Source organism: Pteropus medius, unplaced genomic scaffold (genome assembly GCF_902729225.1).
Source record: "Pteropus medius unplaced genomic scaffold, Ma_sr-lr_union100, whole genome shotgun sequence".
NCBI lineage: Eukaryota > Metazoa > Chordata > Mammalia > Chiroptera > Pteropodidae > Pteropus > Pteropus medius.
In genome coordinates, this window is record NW_024347791.1 from 15,982,672 (window position 1) to 15,988,910 (window position 6,239).

Genomic DNA, 6,239 nt, shown 5'->3' on the forward strand with positions numbered 1-6,239 from the left:
CTCTCTCTCTCTCTCTCTCTCTCTCTCTCTCTTTCTCTTTCTCTCACTCGTATTATGTAAATGGATATATCTGGACCTTTTGTATTTCAACAAACAATTCCTGTCAACATTCAGAAAAAATTTACAGCTGACTAGTTGGAAAAGGGAAAAGAAGGGAAAGTTAGTGGTGGTGTAGATAAGTGTGGTGAGAGACGAGCCCCACTGTCAGTTCACAGCTGAGAGCCGCAGGTTAATAGAGCCATTCGTGCTACGAGAAGATCCCACCTCTTTTGAATCAAGTCAGACCAAAAGACTATTCAGTGCCTCCAAACTCCGTTTAACTCCAAAGCAATTAAGCCAGGTGTTTGAAAATCCTTTTTCTAAAAAACGAAAACAAAAACAAATAAAACGAAAAACAAAAAAACAAAAACAAAACAAAAAACATTGATTTTCAATGTCCACATTTGATTTCCAATGTCTACATTTTTACTGTGATATAACATTCCATGCTTCAAAATGGCTTCAGAAGATTATTTTATCTACTTGGTAGACTGCCAGTTTGGGGCAGGTCTGAAAGGATGGTGGACACTGTATTGCCCTTTAATTCTATCCAGTACCAAAGATATCATTTGGAAGTTATTTAACATGCTTCTCGTCCCGATCACGGTGCGATGCCCCTCAGCAGAATCAAGCGGGCAGGCTATGGTGTAGTTCGCCAAGAGTCCTGGGTTCATCGTTTTTTCTTGGTGGGCCTTAATTTCCTCCATTAGAAAATGAGACAGGACTAGCTTCCCTGCGTCCTTTTCCAACTTTGATTTTCAATTTTTAAAACATGAAGTGCTTAAAAATGATTGTAATATATTTATTAGAGCACCATTTCTCGAGACACTCAAAACATAGTTTCTCATTAATTTCTGCCAGGTAAGTCTAACCACATAACCCCATTTCAAAGAGTAAAAGTGAAAGCCAGAAAATTTTTCCATCTGCAGCCATGCTACCCTGAACAAGCCCGATCCTGTCCGATCTCGGAAGCTAAGCAGGGTCGGGCCTGGTTAGTACTTGGATAGGAGACCACCTAGGAACACCAGATGCTGTAGGCATAAAAAATAAAAAAATAAAAAATAAGGGATTGTAAGCTGACAAGGTTCTTGCAACCTGTGAGGTCAACCAAGGGTTGTCTCGCCAGAAAAATTAAAAAAGAAAAAAAATTTTTCCATGTAATAGAGAAATAAAAGAAGGAGGCAAAACCAAATTGCTGAGTAACTTATGTTAGACCTGGGCAAAACCGAATTTGGGAAAGTCCATCTTTGGATTCTACTGAAATCCCAATTCCTGATTGTTCTTTGTCCTCTAAAAAAAGGTTATTGTTCTCTGGTATACTAGCGATATTTTAAAAAACACTTCCCAGGGACACTGTATCCGAATAGAGTCTACGAAGTCTTCATGCTCCAAAGAAAGGTACTTTGAGCAGAGTCAGGCCTACTAACAACTGCATAGGCTACTACACTCTGCTTTCATGTCTCAGTTTGTCTTCATGAATAAAATTTAAAGATAGCAGTTGGAAATAAAATGTAAAACTCTTCCTTCCCCTCCCTGTAATAGTCTCGTGGGTTCGCAACTCCTTTTTCTCAGAAACTACCAGCTGCCATATTCAGGCCTTTCTGTCTTCTCTTATGCTTTCCACCGCTATCCCTTAAAATTCTCTCCAGCTTTTCCGATTCTCTTAACTTGCTGCTTCTCCAAGGAGAAGCTATGCCGAATGGTAACTTAAGATACATCTGACCAGTGTAAGTAAATATTATTAATTTCATTAATCTCCTTCTAACTGCCTTTTCTGTTTATGAAGGGAGCATCAAAGCTCTGGGAAATAAACTACAAATAGCCCCACAATAGTAGCAAGGATGACACTTCAAAAGAAAGCATTAAAGAAAGCTCACTAACAGTGATACTTTTTCCTAATGGTTCTGGGAGGATAATTAAGTTGTTTATCACCTTTGATGCTTATAACCCTAACACAGGTGTTCCCTGGAAACCAATTAAAAATACTTACAGCTGATAAAGAGTATCTCTTAGCTCAACAAATTTACTAATAATTCCAATCCCATTTGGAAAAGAATTTTGTCAGGTCTTTTGACACCAAAAGGCAACTTTCACACTCATTTACACTTCAGTGCCTGTAGTGATAAGCACACACAGGGTGTTTACTCAGCCTCCCTTGATCTCAATAGTAGTGTTTTTCAGAAAGCTTCCCTTGGCTACTGAATGACAAATTTAGTTTTAAAGTATGAATTACGCTCAGTAGTTTGGGATTTCCTTTGAAAAGAAATGGACTGGGATCTCTCAGATGATACCTTTGCCTAGTTGTCAGGAAACAGTGGTGACTTGAATCTCTTGCTCTCAGTTTATAACTTTCAGTGGGCACCAAGTTGATTGCTTTTAGTTTCTTCAAGGACTCATGGAAGAAAGAAAGAATTCTTTGCGAAAAACCTAGGTGGTAACAGGTGGCTTATGTGGCAGACTCGTAGAAGGTGAGCTTTCAATTCATAGTTTGGTCAGGACTCACTTGTTTTCTTATATTCTGAGCAATTGGTACACCAAGCCCCCACCCCTGGCCTCATCCATATCCATTGACTTATGCTGGACCCTCTCTATAGCAGGCCTTTTCAACCTGGTTGAAAGTTCATTGACAAAGTTCCCGATTCTGATGTCTGAAGCCTCACTACTTCTCTTGTGAGTATGTTTGCTAGTTGATTGGTGGATTGGTTTTAGCTCCTTTCATGTGCTTTAGCCTCGTGCTGATCGACTCCGTCATTCTTTTAGAATTATGGTAATTCTCAGGTCACTTTATTTCTCGTTAGTTATTTTCTCTTCAGTTGGAGCCAGAAGTGTGACTTCGAATTCAGGTGCTCTTAGAGATCATCTATCAAATAGCTTGTGTGGCTTTGGTCATTTCCGTCTTCTCTCTGAACATTCATTTCCTCGTGTCTTTATTTGGAGGGAGAGAATTAGACCAAACGATGTGCGAAGAACCTTTCAGCCCTAAATTTTATATGATGCTTTTGGTAGATGGCTGATGGAAGATTTTCTTATGAAACATTTTTTCTTACTACTTCACTCTTTTAAACTAGTTATTTTGTAATCAGTTTCTTTTCTAGCCCTCTCGAATGTATAGTTACATTTAAGAAACTGATTCCTGGCCAGTGTTGCTGCAGTTGAGAGAATGAAGAAGATAGTGGCATGAAACTAGACTGAAAAGAGAGGTTGGAGCCTCCTGAAAAACCAGTGAGAATTTTCTACAGGTGGAAGAATCACTTTAGCTATAAATATAGAAAATAAGTTTTGAGTCAGTGAATGTAGTAGCTCTTTTGGTTAAGAAGCTATTACAGTGTTTTAGCAGAGGTAATACTACTCCTTTGTACTAGGTTACAGAGATAAAGAGAAACGAATGGATTCAAGAGCTATTTGGGAAGTGAGATTTACGAGTTGAGAATGACTGTTAGTATTCTGGCTTGTGCTATTAGATGCATGGAGCTATCATTCATCAAGATGTGGAATAATAGAAGAGGACCAGGGTTAGGGTAAGCAGTAGATGTCTCTTAGTCTTAGACAACTGAGCTTGATATAACTTTGAGACATTCAGTGGAGATGCCAAATAGGCAATTGGATATATAGGTCTGGAACTAAGAGGGGCATTTTGGGCTGGATATACAAATTGAGAGTCATCAGAAAACAAATGGTGATTGAAGCCATGAACATAGATGAGGTGACCTGGGAGAGAGAACATAGAGTGAAAAGAGAAGAGGGTCTGGGACTAGCTCTACATTTTAATAACCAGGTAGAGAAGGATAAACTAGCACCAGACACAAAGAAAGAGTGATTATGGAGAGAAAATCAGGAGAGTTTAGTGCAGTGAAATAAAGGATTTGTTTCATGAAGCAGGGAGTGGTTAATAGCATCAAATCTTGTTGAAAGATGAGATGGGGTAAAAAAAATGCCCACATGATTTAACAACATGGAAGTAACTGATGCCCTTAAACAAAGCTGCTTTGGTTGAATAATGAGGAGGAACTGGGAGATGAAGTATCAGGGACAATGAGTGTTAAGACCTTACAAACTCTGGTTCTGCAGTGGGAGAAAGAAATGGAGGAGTAGATCTAGGGAGATTGTAGGGCTGCGTGACAGTTATTTTAAAAGGAGACTCAAGCATGTATTTACCAACAAATATTTATTGGACACTTCACTTGTGCTAAGCTCTATTTTAGGCAATAGGGATGCAGCAGATTCCCTGTTCCTATGGAATCTACATCCTAGTAAAGAGGTGGAGGGACACAGACGATAAACAAAAATATAAATATACCCAGTGGTGATAATGTATGAAGATAAATAACCTAAAGAAAGGTGATAGAAAATATCTGAAGGGGAAAGTACTATTTTAGACAGTGAGGAGTCAAAAAAGACCTCTCTGGTGTATGGTTGCCAGATTTAGCAAATAAACATACAGAATGCCAAGTTAAAGTTGAATTTCAGTTAGAGAACAAATACTTTTCAGTAGAAGTATATCCCATTCAGTATATGAGACAGTATATTAAAACGTTATTTGTTGTGTATCCAGTATTTAATCTGGCAAGTCCACTCTGGTTAGATACATTTTTGATGTTTAATGTCAGCGGGAATTCTCCAGTTGAAAGGAGTTCGTTGAATACAAAGGAGAGAAGAGAGACTGTGCATGAGAGTGGTGTAGAGCACCTAAGAAATGTGAAGGAATGGGATCCGGAGCCCAGGCAGAGGGGTTCACCTAGGCAAGAGAAAGAAAGGGGAATGCGTGGGTTCAGGCAATGGTTCATAAGCACAGTAGGGAGAAGGGGAGGGTTCCTGCTTGATACGTCTGATGTTTCTCTGTGAATAGGATGGAAAGACAGGGGCCCAAAAGGGGAGGTGTGTGGGCAAGGGGATGAGTTGAAGGTTGGAGAGAACGAAGATATGAAAAGAGAAAGAGCATGAGTTGGCCTTACAGCTTAAGAGTTCTAGGGTCGTGACCGAAGTTGATTATTCATACTCTCCATACCATTACTGAGCACCCTGAAGGTAGGAAGAGGGAGAAGCTCAATTACAGCCCCGCTGACCACCTGACCCAAGGCTCTGGTACTGACAGAGCTTGCTAAGCTTACTCCCATCCTCTGCCTCAGGGGCTCATTAAGCATTTCAGCTATTCTCCTTTAGTTGGAAAGATTGCTGCCACTGTAGAAGCTACTTTAATAGCCTTACTTAGGAAAGGAGATGAATTTGAAGATAAAATCAAAAGAGCCATTTATGAAGCATCTAATTTTGACACAAACTCCATCTACACAGCCTGAAGTAAACTGGAGATTTGGCAATTAACCTGCTAATTTGAACAGTACTGACAGCCAGTCTTCAGAGATAACACAGTGAACTTGACTTTTTGGTTTTTGTCTCTGCGGTGTTCAGGTTTCTGCCTTTTACACAGTCCTTCAGTGTGGTACCTTTCCTTGTTTGGTTGCACACATTGCATTTAAGAAAGAGGCAAATCATTTTAAACAAGTTAAAATGTATTTCATTCATTAACCCTTTACATTTCATAATCATATTATTGCTTTCTTAACAAGCATAATAATTGCTTTGCATTATTTCATTTATATGCAGAACATTTTTACGGCATGTGCCTTCATGTTTCATAAACATAAGGCGGAATACAGAGTTCCTCTCCAGAGCGAGAGCAGTGTGAGCGTAACCTTCTTTTGTGGGATGATTAGCTTGGTAGGCCATTACCAGAGTGTTCCTATCCTTGCAAATCAAAAGAGCAGCAGGCAGCAGCATTTAGTGACGTTTCCCTGGCACCTATGAACTCTTGAGTGCACATGAGACCACTGTGCAATGGGAGAAGTACGAATGTTCACCAATCATGCTTGGGGTGGAGGAGTATAGTGCAGAGAGCTCCGCTGTCTGTCACCAGGGTCAGGGCCAGCGCTGAGACCTTTCATAGGCGTCCTTTTAGCGCACTGTCTTTGGATGAGTTTAAATAAAGAGAAGAGATTATATCAGAGACCTAGAATCAAAAAAAAAAAAAAAAAAAAAAAGGCTGGGACGTTTAATATTGCGATATTTGCTGTTTGACTTTGTTGGCTTCCTTGGGTCCTGTCCTCTGTGGATGTTTTCCTGGATTACATGACGTAGAACTGGGTTTCCACCCTTTGCGTGTAATCATGTTATACAAATGCGCCTTTAAGCAAAAGTGAGTCTTT

At 39.7% G+C, this 6,239-nt stretch overlaps 1 pseudogene; it reads left to right on the forward strand.

Annotated features, from left to right (window-relative positions):
- Positions 1-960: 960 nt before the first annotated feature.
- LOC120615185 (uncharacterized) lies at positions 961-1,079 on the forward strand (annotated as a pseudogene).
- Positions 1,080-6,239: the final 5,160 nt, after the last annotated feature.